The 14,988-nt window shown below is 39.7% G+C and overlaps 1 protein-coding gene and 1 pseudogene across 1 annotated transcript in view; one reads left to right on the top strand and one right to left on the bottom strand.

Annotated features, from left to right (window-relative positions):
* Nucleotides 1-14,988, top strand: part of ARHGAP42 (Rho GTPase activating protein 42) — a 282,967-nt gene that overhangs the window by 79,124 nt on the left and 188,855 nt on the right. The gene's annotated exons all lie outside the window — the stretch shown is intronic.
* Nucleotides 952-2,037, bottom strand: LOC112409965 (importin subunit alpha-8-like; annotated as a pseudogene).

Genomic DNA, 14,988 nt, shown 5'->3' with positions numbered 1-14,988 from the left:
GTACCGAAAAAAAAAAAAAAAAAATGATTAGACAATGAAATAAATGCTCTGACCCAATATAACTTGGGATGCAGGAATATACAGTTGATTCTCATTATCCACAAATTCTGTATTTGCAAATTTGCTTCCTCTACAATTTATTGGTATCCCCCAAATCAATACTCCTAGCAGTTTTGTGGTCATTCGTGGTCATCTGTAGAGAGGTGAAAAAGTTGAGCCGCCTGACTCATGGAGAATCTACTGTATAAAATATGGTGCATTTCATAGGTGCATGAGGCAGCCTTGACTCATTGAAGACGAATAGGATAGATTTTTGCTCTTCTATAAGAGCAATAAGCTAAAGTGTATTAAAGAAGAAAATTCAGTTGGGGCTTTTTGTTATTATGCAAAAAATTATGACAAAAATGTCATCAAGCATATGCCATGCTTCAGGCTTAAAATTATAAACTAACCATATGATTCCAATTTTACCAACACCATTCTATTCATACCTAAAATAAAAGAGATGTACTCCAACTGTGGTTCTGTGGGTCAATGCAAGTGCATTAAAACAAACAAATAAACAAACCAGGTATCCATAGGTTACATTATAAAGTCAAGCTACCCATGCCCCGTTTTCTCCTGGGCACAAACCCAGAGAAATGGCCAAGTTCCATCTTGTAAGAAAATCTCATCTGGGGCAGCCTTCTTCCAAAGGCAGTCAGAGTAATCTTTTTAAAATGCAAAGATGATGTCATTTCTCTGATTAATGCCCTGAAATGGCTTCTCATTGTCTTCAGGTTGAAATTCCACATCCCTAACATGGCCTATTAGGTCTTGTCTACCTGCCCATAACCTTTACACATGGCATTTTTTGTTGTTGTTGTTAGATGGAGGTGAAAGTGTGGAAAATTTTATTATCATTCAGTTTTAAAAGCTTTATACCTGTGGTACACCAAGGGGAAGGGGTTCTTAAAGAAGTGACTCTTTGGGTCTGGTCCCTGGTTTAGGAGTTGTGGAGCTTTGGTATGTGTTTGTTAAGTGCTTTAAGAATTCACCATCTTGGTCCCGGGCTGGTAAGGTTGTGCCAGTTTCTTCTTCCTGGAGGATAAAAAGAGGACGTTGAGGATGATAACAATTTTGGTGTCTGGGATGAGGAGAAAATTTATTAGAGGCTCCAAGACTCCAGCCTGGACAAGCTGGATCAACTGGTCCACGGTGCCCCCAGTTGTGAAGTTAGCCACTGTCCAGACAGCCTCTCACTGGGCTTTAAATTCTCCGTTTTCTGGAACAGCCACCAAGGGAGGCAGAGCACTGCAAGCGATCAGCTGCTAGATGTGCTGGCGGGGTCCCGCGGCCACATCACTTAGGGCCCAGGCTGTCTCCTTCTGGATGGAGGAGTGGGGGTGTGTGAGGAGCTGGAGCCACACAGCCAGGATGGCCGTGTCCAAGGCCAGCTGGGTCTGGTGGTCCGTCCCCGTGACACAGTGTTCCCTACAGTATGCAGAGAGAGGGTCAAGACACTGAGTTCTGAGCTGCTCATGAGTCGACCAGCCTGGGCAGGACCCCTGTGTCCACCACTTGGCTGATGTGTGCATCGCAGCCATCGGTGAGGTAGGACAGGGCCCAGCAGCTGTCCGAGAGAACCTCTGGGTGCCATAACGGGTGGAAGAGGGCGGGCAACATCTGCTTCACTGTGTGATCAGAAGGGTACAGGTTCTTGTTCCGGCACAGGTTGGACAAGGTCCACGCGATGTTGTACAGGAATGTGACTGGTATACTTGATGAAACCAGGGTCAGCAGATGTGGAATGGCATCACTCTAGATAACGTTGTCTCTGAATTCTGGTCCATCATCTGCTATATTACCAAGGACCCACACTGCCTGTTCACACACAGTCATATGAGTGGAAGACAGGAGCTCAGCCAAGGGCTGGATGGCCCCTCCATCCACAACGGCGCGAGTCACCTCTGAAGTCCCCGAGGTAATGTTGGTCAGAGCCCAGGCTGCCTCGAGCTGCAAGTGGGGGTGAAGGGATGACTTCAGGAACAGAAACATGTTTTATTGCATATTGGTAAATATTAGGTATCAGAAAGGTAAGCCATGGCCCATGTGTGTGGTAGGTGCATAGTTTCTACCTTTGTTGGTTAATTTCCTGCTTTGCTTAATAGAGTTGATCCACCCATGCTGAATATCATGTAAATTCTGCATCCACTTTGAAAACAGCTTTTGAAGATAGTATCGTGTCACAGTTGTCTTCTTGGTGTGGAGTAGTTTCTATCTTTCTATTGGGGAGCTGCATTTCTTTAGTTCTAGGATAATTCATGTACCTTCTTTATGTACATATGGGGGTGGGAAGATGGGAAGTTGCACAAGCTGTTATTCTTTTTGTCTGTTTTTTTTTTTTTTTGAATTATCAGAAAGAGCTACTTCTGACAGAAATGTTGGCCTGGTTTCTTAGAATCGCAAGTTTAGTATCGTAGAGTAGAAAGAGACCTTGGAGAACATGGGAGGTAAATCTGTCATTTTGATTTAGATGCAGGTGAAATTATTTTCTAAAGTCACACAAGTATTAGAACCTTGATCACCTGGCTCCTGGGTCATAACTTTGAGTTTGCTTGTTCATTCATTCAATAAAGCACTTGAGATTTGTTAGACACCGTTTGGGTGCTGAAGACACATCATGTGCAAAACAGAAAAAAAAATCCCCACCCTTATGGGTTTGCCATTAGTCAGAGGAGTTAGACGATAAAATACATAACTTCATTATATATTATTAGACCATAAGTGCTATAGAGATACAAAAAGAAGGGAGATTAGTTAAAATTTTTCTTTAGTATTTTTAATATACAGATATCTAATTTCAAGATAGTGGTATTACTGTAAACTACTTATAAAATGAACCTCATTTTACCCTCCATTCCCTGTGTGATCAATCAAATTTATATGACTATGTAAACATTGACCTATTTCTGGATTTGAAACCATTTGGTGCAAAAGGTGTAAAGGTATCTTATTATTATTTTTTTTGGTGGTACACGGGCCTCTCACTGTTGTGGCCTCTCCTGTTGCGGAGCACAGGCTCCGGACGGGCAGGCTCAGTGTCCATGGCTCACGGGCCCAGCCGCTCCGCGGCATGTGGGATCTTCCCAGACCGGGGCACGAACCCATGTCTCCTGCATCGGCAGGCGGACTCTCAACCACTGCGCCACCAGGGAAACCCATAAAGGTATCTTCTTAGCTGTAGTATAAGGATTGGGAGTCACAGAATATCGCAGAGGGCTTGCCACATAGTCTCAAATTTAATTTACATGTCCTCAGGAGACACTTGAGGCTTGTGATTGAAGTTGCCCTTTAGGAGGTTTATTCTGGATTCAATATATGTGATGAATTATAGCATGGAATTCTTTGCCAGTTCAGAGTTGAGTCAAGGATTGCCTTCATCATCTATCCCACCCTTCTAGGTGGTCACAAAGCACCCAGCTGATCTCCCTGTGCTATGTGGCTGCTTCCCACTAGCTATCTCTTTTACGTTTGGTAGTGTATATACGCCCATGCCACTCCCTCACTTTGTCACAGCTTACCCTTCCCCCTCCCTATATCCTCAAGTCCGTTCTCCAGTAGGTCTGTGTCTTTATTCCTGTCTTACCCCTAGGTTCTTCACGACATTTTTTTTTTCTTAGATTCCATATATATGTGTTAGCATACGGTATTTGTCTTTCTCTTTCTGACTTACTTCACTCTGTATGACAGACTCTAGGTCCATCAGCATTTTTTTTAATGGACCTAGAGAGAACATTTCTAAATATCAATGAAATAAGAAAAGTACAGTTTCAATTTTGACATTAAAAGGTTTGGACCATAAAGGCAATAGTCCTGGAGACTGTATCTGAAATAAGTGAGTTAGGAGGCAGGACGTGGGCACCCAGAGACTAATGAAAACTCACTGGCAAAAGGCAAGGACAGCATATGAGCAATGGAGACAGTCTTGGGGTGGGGGAGGAGGAAAGCAAGAAAATAGTTGAATAACAGGCCTACAAAAGAAAGAAAAGCTTGCCTTGGATAGTTATCGAGGAATATGTGGCTGGGAAAAAACAGCTTAATTCAGAGTAATTTCTCGGTCATTGAGAGAATTCAGGATAGTTGCTGAGTCATGATTCGGAGGGCTGTAGAGAGAAGAGCTTTCAGGTCCTGCTTGATTCTTAGGACTCACACATAGTGTTCTGTTTCTTCCATTACCAAGAGGGCCACGAGTAACTACTTCTGCCATTGAAAGTACAGATGTGCTTCAGGCAAGGAGCATTCTTACAAATCTTATTTTAAACAATTACACACACACACACAGTCACGCGTATCTACTGTTTTCTATTTAAATATATTTTTAACTCTTAACTCCTTACACAAAGAGCGTGCATTCCTCCCCCCCACCCCCGCCACAAAGTCAGCAGTTGCCAAGCTGCCTAGCATCAGAATCAAGTATGGGGAACCTTAAAATTTTGATTCTTGGGCTTCAACCCCAGACCTGAACTAAGGTACAATCCTCTGCATTGAGACATTAGAAGCCTTTCATTTTATGGAGATTCGTGTTGTCTGATGCAGCCTGGGAAAAATTGTTACTCTAAACAATATACTTGTGCTTTATACCGAGGGAGGGAGGCATAACTGGGGAAGGTACTAAAACTGGGAAAAGGTCTGTTCCAGAGGAGTGCTTTGTGGGTCACCAGATCCCTGATGCCTAGCATTTTGCCAGTGGAGCCACTGAGGCTATAGAGGCCATGTGTTTGTGGGGAAACCTGGTCATTTGTTGTACCATTTTTCCTTGACAGCCTGAAAAAAGGTTTTGGTTTATGCAGAACAAATTGGTCTGTCTATCTATCTATCTATCTATCTGTCTATCTCTCTATCTTAGAATGAGAGATAGTGTTTATGGGCCAGTGTAGATGCTATGCAGATTACTCAGGGATGAAGGAAAAAATCAACTTTTCAAATTAAAATCCCATATAAGATGTCATTTAGTTCATGTTGACTTTGGATTCTCTGGAATTCTCTACTGATAATATCTTCTGAGTGCAAAGAACCTTATGGGTAATTTGGTACATGCAACATGAATAAGATCTTCTTGTACCCTTATTAATAGAAGGGGGTCCAAAAATAGCTTTATGATATCATCACTATATTACTCAGGAGAATGTGCTGAGTGCTTTAGGTAGAGTAGTAAGAACAGAAATGCTGTGAGAGCACAAAAACTGGAGAAGGGACATCAGAAGATGCTTAAAAAGAGGATGCTATTTGAGCTGAGTCCCAATGTCTAGGTAAGATACAGCTTAGGAAATGTATTGGGTTGGCCAAAAAATGTTTTGGTTTTTAAGTAAAAATAAAAGACACATTTTTCATTTTCACCAAGAACTTTATTGAACAATGTATTCACACTTTTGTTCCACTACCTTCTGCCATTTTTCAGGCAACTTCATAATTCCATCTTCCCAAAACTTTTTATCTTTTTTGAGCAAAGAACTGTTCCAGGTGCCTTTTACAGTCTTCCAGGGGGTTGAAATTTTTTCCACTAAGAGAATTTTGTAAAGACCTAAATAAATGGAAATCCAAAGGTTCAATGTCTGGTGAATACAGCGGATGAATCAGAACTTCCCAGCCAAGCTGTAATAGTTTTTGCCTGGTCATCAAAGAAACATACAGTTTTGTGTTATCCTGATGGAAGATTATGTATTTTCTGTTGACTAATTCCGGATGCTTTTCGTCGAGTGCTGCTTTCAGTTGGTCTAACTGGGAGCAGTACTTGTTGGAATTAATCGTTTGGTTTTCCGGAAGAAGCTCATAATAGAGGACTCCCTTCCAACCCGACCATATACACAACATCACCTTCTTTCGATGAATACTGGCCTTTGGCGTGGTTTGTGGTGGTTCATTTTGCTTGCCCCGCAATCTCTTCTGTTCCACATTATTGTACAGTATCCACTTTTCATCGCCCATCGCAATTTGTTTTAAAAATGGAACGTTTTCATTATGTTTCAGTAGAGAATCACATGCGGAAATACAGTTAAGAAGGTTTTTCTCACTTAATTTATGTGCAACCCAAACATCAAAGCGATGAACATAACCAAGCTGGTGCAAATGATTTTCAGTGCTTGATTTGGGTATTTTGAATATGTTGGCTATCTCCTGCGTGGTATACCGTTGGTTGTTCTCAATTAATGTCTTGATTTGATTGCTATCAACTTCAACTGGTCTACCTGACCATGGAGCATCATCCAGTGAGAACTCTCCAGCATGAAACTTCGCAAACCACTTTTGACACGTTCGATCAGTCACAGCACCTTCTCCATACACTGCACAAATCTTTTCTGCATTTCAGTTGTGTTTTCACCTTTCTTGAAATAATAAAGCATAGTATGCCGAAAATGTTGCTTTTTTTCTTCCATCTTCAGTATTAAAATGGCTACACAAAAATTCACCAGTTTTGGTAAGTCTTTTTTAGAATGCACTCTGATATGACAGCTGTCACATACAATCTAACAAAATTGTTTCAAATGAAGTTAAAGACAACTAAGTGCTACTAGAGCCATCTTACGGAAAACCAAATGAAAGAATCTTTTGGCCAACCCAGTAGTTAAAGGAAAGACGTGGAAAAGGGATACTATAGGAATGTTAGTAGTTTCAAAGTACTAAGAGATCAGAAGTAGTAGCATCTCAAGCTATCACAGTTGGAAAGGTACTTTGGAGCCACATCATGGAGGCCCCAAATCATTTGCAATATGGATTTCTGACTTTATTTACTCATTCAGTTTTTGAGTTGGATAATGACACAATCAAAGGTGCCCTTTAGGAATTTTATTCTGACCATTACTACATAGGGTGAGCTGGAGCCATAGGAACTGGGAAACCAATAACTAGGCTGTTGTAATAGTACAGCAAAGATGAAGTGATACCCTTACATGGGTATGGAAGAAGGGTAGAGGAGAGAGATCAACAGCATTTGGCAATTGAATCTGTGGAAGGAAGGACTGAGGATAATCCATCACTGGAGTTACTAGGAGAATGGTGTTAGGGGCCCATTTATATGTTTATATGTGGCCAGGGTACCTGGGGGTGGAGCAGAATTATGAGTTAAGTTTTGGTACATGTTAAGTTTTGAGATTCAGACAAAATTCCTAGTAGAAATTCCCGGGATATATAATCAGATTTGTTAAATTTAGAATAGTGAGGTGGGGTTGTGGAACTGTGCCTAGAATAGAGGGAAAGTGTATATAAATTTCAGGTGAGCTAATTTGAGTTCAGAGGTTAGCTCTGCCAGTCATTAGCTCTATGGCCTTGCATATTATTTAACCTCTACATGTCAGTTTCATTATTTGAAAAGTAGGAGAATGGTGATAGAAGATTTGGGTGTTTTACTTGTGAGTGCCTCGTAGGGTGTTGTGAGGATTAAAGAGCTGTGCACCATGCTGGTGCGGGTACCAAAGCTCCTCCTTCCCCACTCCCAGGTCTTCTTGTCTTCCTCCTTCATGAGGATGGGAGTCCACTGGTGTAAGTTTGTAGACGAGGAGGAGAAATGGCTTGTGAGGAGAGAAGAGTGCTGGTGGAAATAAGAGCGGGGGAGAAAAAATGGAGATGGATATGGAAAAGGGTGAGATTAGAAGCTTCTCGGGGAGTTGTTAGCTTTTGAGAGGAAGAGGGCCCCTCCTCTGAGGCAGGCAAGTTGAAAAGAATGGAGACCATGTTGATCAGAAAAGCAGGAGGCCAGGCCATCTGGTGTGAGTGAGGGAAGTTTGGGGCTGGGTTCTTGAGAAAGGAGAAAATTCTTTTTAGATGGCCACTGTGGGAAATAAGATTAGGAGTAAACTAGAGTTGAATAAAAGCATTGCCAAGAAGCAGAAGCAGAGGGGTTAGATCGCTCGAACTCTTCGTGTCCTTGTGGGTGTGTGAATTACAGAAGAGGGAAGGTCATTAGAGGTTAAGAGGTTGTGGAAGAGAGAGGCTGCATATTGGACAAGGAAGCGGATGTTGAAGCTTCAGTAGGGTGGTGGCAGGAGCATTGGGTGCAGAGGAGGAGTATGAATGGGGTGCTTCAGCCTTTGTGGAATGTGAAGAAGTGTTAGGAGGTCAGTTCCTAATGGCAGTAAGGATGGGGGTGGGGGTGTATTTGGTGTAAATGCTTGTTTGTTAGCAGCAAATTACTGATTGTTCCCTTTAAAGCAGGATACTTGGCGCCTGATTATCCTCTGAGCACAGATAGTTCTGGCTCTGTTTGCCTTTAAAGATGATAAGCCTCTTCTTTTCTGTAATGGAGCTGGGTAGTAGGCTGGCACTACCTTTTATCCACCCCACTCCTTTCACAATAATGGTTTGCTGGGAGAGAATAGACTTTGGAATCAAACATTCAAAACTGAATACCTGCTTCTCCACTTACTAGCTGTGAGATCATGGGGCAAGCTACCCCAGCTGATTGACCTTTTTCTCATCTGAAGAATGAAGGTAACACTTAACTTCAGTACCTCATATCATTGGGTGGGCATTAAATGAAACAGTTCATGTAACATCTCTACCTCTTGGCAGAGGTGCTCTGAAGTGGGAGTGGTTTACATCTTGGGAAAATGTTTTCTGAATTGGGAGTTGTTTTGGCTTTGGGAAACAGGTCAAACACCACAAAACAAAACAAAAACTAAAAAAAGGCAACATCAGAAAAGCACAGTTCTTCATTTTCTAATTAATATGTGTGCTTGGAAAAAAATTAAATATATGTGGCTTGTAGACAATGTTATGCACAACAGTACTTATTGCATCAACATAAAATTTCATAGTAAAAAACAAAAAAAAATTTTAACTAGAATTCAGATGAAATTCATTTGAAGTAATGAGTAGTGGGATGAAGTTTTGGGAGAAACCAGCTGGAATCAAATTTTGGAATTGTGTAAAATTGAAAGGCCACCTTTCTGTATTTGCATGTATTCATTTGTCAAAACTTGGCCTTATGTGAATTGTTATATGCTTTATATCTATATCTATATAAAATAACAAGCCCAGTCTATACATCTATATCTCTATCTACTTATCTGTCTATATAGAGAGATAATACTAGAATTCTCAAACTACCTGGTAGTTTGGCAGTTTCAAAGCAGATATTACTGAAAGGTCCTATCCCTGTTCAGAGAGAGTATATGAAGGAAAATCATCAGACATATAGTCTAGTATTATTTCTGTGCATCCACTGTGACTTTTGTCTTGGAATCATAATTCTCCTCACTTTTAGTAGTTATCAATCTGTAACAGTAGTAGTAGTGGTAGTTTTCTTTTATAGGTGAAGCCCCTGGCTTACAGATGGTATCTTTCTTCTTTTGAGTCCAGTTATTACGCCAGTGAGGATAAGATAAACCAGACTGAGTATCTAGTTAGACCAAAAGAATGAAAGATTGACATTTTGGCCACAAGTTCTGAATCTCAGCCCAAATGTACAGTGGCAGTCAATGTTGGGACTCACGTTGATAGATCAGATTAAAGTCTAGCACAGGTTAGTGCTTAGGGACCCATGGAATGTCAGAACCCAGGTATGGAGGGAGGCACTAGGAATAGGAGTTGGGAATTTAAAAGGAGACATATTACTGGTTAGAACCCCTGCAAAGAATCTGGCTAATATGGTTAGAGGATGAACAGGAACAAGAGAAAGCAGAAAGAGATCACTTGATATTAAGCCAGTGGATTCCAAAGTGAGGATTCTGTTCCTGTGTCCTGTTCAGAGTCTACACTGGCATCCAAGTACTGGACAGACAGATTATAGCATAGCTAATGGCAGTATGGAACAAGTGACGAAGCAGAAACAAGGTAGTTCCTAAGTCTGCAGAGTACCTGGTCAACTGGATAAAAGTTTAATTTTACGACTGTTTTCATTTGCAGATTGTGCATTTCTTATTGTTCTTTAATGCTTAATTAGAAAACTATGCTATAATATTAACCTTTGATTACCAAAATAATATCTAATATGCTCTTCCAACTTGATACATCTCATATTTACTGAAACCCAATTCACCTGAATACAATGCTACACAATGATGCATTGGTAGGATATAAAAAAAATTAAATGCCAGTTTTCAGGGGCTTGTTTTCAAGATTAATCTTGCTTTTTGATTTGTTTGGCAATGAAAAAAAAAAAAGACTGACCACCTGGAGGAAATTGTGGAGAACCCAGTTTAGTTACCTCAAAGAGAACTAAATTTGCCTGTGTTTTCGTGAGACCTTGGATTCCACCAGGTTGGGCTGTGAAGCTCTAGAAGAAAGATCAGTTCCTCTGAGTACTAGGGTGTATTACAGTGACCTGTCGGCATTCCACAGTGGGCCTGTGACTTTTTTTTTTTTTTCTGTTGGTTTAGGAAGCAATTTATTGGCTTTGCAACTAGGCATCCATGGAGCTTGAAGCCACAAATAGAGTGGAAAAATCTTATCTGATGTTGTGGCTTTTGGAAACTAATAACTAGAGTTTGTGGTTGCAAATAATGCCAATATTGCAGACAGAGTGGACAGCCCGTCAGCAGGGATATTAATTGTTACCAAAGACTTGCAATATCTGGTGGGAGAGTTGGTGTCAATTTTTATATCACTCTGTTTTGTAGACATAGTATTTATTATTCAGGCATGCCACAAGCTGACCTTGCTGCCTGCTTTGTTTATGGGTTAAATTGTTCCTGAACCAAAACTTTCCACTGGATACTTCAGCCAGTATGCTACCTTTGATCTTTTTAGCGTTCAGAGAATTAAAACTCCCTCAGTGGAAGTTCCAGGCCTGAACTGCTGATGTGATACCCTGTTAGGTCACTGCATGCTTTTGTAGTGTAATGCTGGGTGTCCCTTGGCTATGTAGGTTGATTCTATTCTAATAATTCTCCATGTGGCCTAGAAGGATATGATGGATTCACCTGCTCTGGCTCAGATCCTCAGTTCAGTACTGATGTTTTACAGCCTTGCTCCTATTCTTCATGAAAAGTCAGTGCCAGAGAAAAAGCTTGCCAGAGCCTACTCACACCCAAATAGAAAAGTCAAGCGACTGTTGGGGCAACATCTGGACTTATAAAATATGATTGCATTGGTGCAATCTGGCTTTTATAGACTTTTACAGGTTTTCATGTTTTCCTTGAGATTTAATCAAGTCTAAATCCTACTGCTAACCCAGTTCCCCTCTATTCATCAGCATTATCTGAACTTCGTAAGTGATTTGCTCTCTCTAATAAAGTGAAAAAAATGTGTTGTGGACATAATTGTATATGTCACTGATTTGTGATCTGTACTTTTTGGTTTTTTTTGAGTATGTGTTTATGCTGTTTAGGTTTGAGGAAAGACTCCTAGGAGAAATATGTAGCACATCATTGTCTGACTATGATATAAATGTTGGTTAGATGCGAGAGAGACATGCTTTTTCAGTTCTTATAGTTGTGAAATCTGTAAACCCAAACTGTTCAATTGCTGAAACATTTAATAGTATATAATGCTTAGTACTTAAGGTTGTGGAATTATATCAACAATGAACAGGGAATAATTTTCTCTATTCTCGCTCATTCTTACTTCCAGACACTAAACAGATTTTCCACAGTTAGAAATAGTAGGATGAATTTAAGCCTGCTGAAAAAAATTGTTAGGGAATAGATATTTTATACAGTTCAGGAATGTTTCAGAATTTACGATATTGGTAAAAACAGTTGAATTATTGGTAAATAATTCAACTGTTGTCTTTGTGAATGTTTATGCTCTTGGGACCCGTCATAAATGCATCTGAATAATAGATTTCTTTTGTTCCAAAAGTATTTTTCCAATATCACATTGTGGAGGTAAAAAGGAAACCTATAGCAGTGTTCTTGACCTCAATAATTTTTTTGGAAAGTTAAAATTTATATATAAAGCTACATTTTGATTGCTCTCCAGTAATCTCATGGTCCAGATGGTCAGGAAGGGGAAAGATTATTACTGGCAAATACAGCCAGGAAAGTTTCATGCAGGTGGCAAGAATGTGGATAGCTAACATAATTTTCCAAAGTATCTGGCCTATCCTTTTCATAATATTTTATGAAGTCTAGAATAAGAGTTGGTATGTTTCTCCTTATAGAGCAAATAGATGGTGGGAATGTATTGTTATATTCATCTACTGAAAGCCCACTGTGTATTAAGTATTGTTTTTGGAATATTACTCTCACTAAATCAAACTCCTGTCATACCACCTAGGTATCGTCAAGATCTATCATTGCAGGACCAGCTGTTATATTTAGTGTTAGCCTGGACCCCCCAAATCAGATAATGCAGTGGTTTTTATTTATGTGAAAATTAATAAATAAAATATGGAGCATCACAAATAATTGATTATAAGAGAAAATATTCGGGTATCAGAAATTTGCATGTAATAAAAAATGTTTTCAGATTTTGCTTAAGCAAAGTCTTAGAAAAAGTGGCTCAAGCAGTCACAAAATCCTTAGCCATTTTGTATAAGGCCCTGTGATGGGTGCTGAGAGAGTCATTTTGTATATGTTTTGTGCCCAAGGCCTGGTGGAGAATAGACTCCCTCTAGTTTTCATGGCCTCTTTAGGCATTTGTGGGTCTCATGCACCAGAGATTCTAATGCTGGCTTCTAATCTCTAGAGTACTGCTGGGGAACACTAACTAGGCAGCTTGGATCTGCCTGATTTGTGTTGGAGGTACCTGTTAGACTTTGAGGGTGGGGCAGGCAGGGAAGTGACTGGCTATCCATCTGCCCTTTCTCCTAAAACCCAATTTATGTGATAATACCTTGAATTATTTTATACTTGCGTTATAGGATTGTTAATTTCTGTTTTCTTTCCTTGTTATGTTGTGCTTAGTAAACTATTAATGTGATACTTTGACATCATTATAAAGAAAAATATTTAGGGAAAAACATTAGATATGGGTTTAAAAAGTTAGTAGGCCACTGTCCCTAATTCATGAAATAAATTATTTAGTGTTCCTGACTGTTTCTTATAGAACAAATGATGAATCTGAAAGCTTCATTTGGACCAAGAAACATAGTATGCTTTTATAGAACTAGGACTATAATATTTAGAGAGAACAGTCTTAGTTTTTTTGAAGTCATTTCCCTGAAAAATCAACCAAAGAAAAACAGGGAACAAAAGTTACTGTCAAATTGGGGCAGACCCAGAAAACTGCTGGAAGGAGAGTCGTTTTCCTTGTGAGGAACCAGACAAGCAGTTGCTTTTGCAAATGTTAAAATTTCTCCCCAGACTTCCTCATTATAATCTACTATTGTCATACTGAGTCTATAAATAGTATTTATAAGGGAAACAGACCAGAATTCAAGTAAAGCAGAAAATGGCCATTAACTTTTGGACAAAGAGGTACAGCAGCAAAATGAGAACTTTTGAGTTTCCTTCCTTGTAACCAAAATCTGATTTAAGGCAACACCACAATATTGGAGTAGCAGTTACCTTGGGGAAACCTTTGGACTTCTGAAGTCATCATCGTAAAATACTCCCTGGGACCACTAGAGTGCTGCTACGTAGGCCAGTGAACATTTTCTGAGTTGATCAACTGGAAGGTTCTAGTATACCCATGTCAGTCTAAAATCAAGTTATAATCTCATTTATTTCAAAAATACCTGCTGACAGGCTTCTCTGTGCTAGATATTTATTTACCCTTTGAGAAAATTAATAATATGTGGTCTGTGCCCTCCTAGGGTGTAGGCTAATAGGAAAATAAAGTGTTTTTCATTATTTGTTTAAAAAGTTATAGATTATTTTTTAGGCTTTACAAAAACTAGCAATCTCCTTTTCTACCAGTCCCTGCCACTTAATTCCTCAGAAAGACCGTTACAGGAGAATGGGATATCAGAGGATGGTCATGTCCCAGGTCTTGGGCGAGTCCCTGGGATGCACTGCCAAGTGAGGGTCCTTGGCTTTGCGCAGGAAAGCATTCAAGAGTGAGCCATAGTAAAGTGAAAGCAAGTTTATTTAGAGAGATAGACATTCCATAGACAGAATGTGGTCTGTCTAAGAAAGCGAGAGCAGCCCCGAAATACGGGGTGGCTAGTTTTTATGGGCTGGGTAATTTCATAGGCTAAGGAGGGGGAGGATTATTCTAATTATTTTGGGGAGGGGGCGGAGATTTCCAGGAATTGTGCCACCACCCATTTTTTGGTCTTTTACGGTTATGGCACCTGTGGGTGTGTCATTTAGCATATGCTAAGTATTACAGTGAGTGTATAATGAGGCTCAAGGTCTACTGGAAGTCCAGTCTTCTGCCATCTTGGGCCTAATGGGTTCTAACCAGTTTTTGTCCTATCCTGTTCTTCCTAATGGCTGTGTCATCCTTTTAAAGGTTGTGCCCTGCTCCCTTCTTTCCTGTCTCAAGACCACTTTGAACTTTTAGCCATTCCTCAGTTTCTTTCAAGACCATGATTACCTTGCTACTTCTTGAGTTTTTCTTGTTGTTGTTGTTTTCTTTTTTTGGTTTTTTAGTTTTATGTACCATCCTTTCACTTCATAGTGTTGTCACACTATGTCTTGAGTTCATACTCTCTAACATGCTCCTTTCCCTTTCTCTCAATAGAGTTAAAACTTCATTTTGGCAAAATGAATTTAATTTTTAATGTTTATATCAGTGATTTTGTACATATTACTCACAACTCAGTTATTTCAATTATTTTGATTGTGTTATTTGTATAACTTTGTTTTCCCAGGAGTTAATTCACTTGTCCCTTGGTATTTGCAGCTTTCAGAATCCACAAATGCTCAAGTCCTTAATATAAAATCCTGTAGTATTTGCATATAACCTATATAACTTATGCATATCCTCCCATATTACTTTCAGTCATCTCTAGATTACTTACAATACCTAATACAATGTAAATACCGTGTAAATATTTGTGGCACGCAGCAAATTCAAGTTTTGCTTTTTGGAACTTCTGGAATTTTTTTTCCCCCTGAATATTTTTGCTCACTAGCTATAATTGCCTTTGAGTTTTCTTTAAAAAAAAAAAAAAAAAAAAAA

Source organism: Neophocaena asiaeorientalis, unplaced genomic scaffold (assembly GCF_003031525.2).
Source record: "Neophocaena asiaeorientalis asiaeorientalis breed wild unplaced genomic scaffold, Neophocaena_asiaeorientalis_V1.1 scaffold601, whole genome shotgun sequence".
In the NCBI taxonomy this organism is placed as follows: Eukaryota; Metazoa; Chordata; class Mammalia; order Artiodactyla; family Phocoenidae; genus Neophocaena; species Neophocaena asiaeorientalis.
This window is presented reverse-complemented; position numbering and strand designations above follow the sequence as displayed.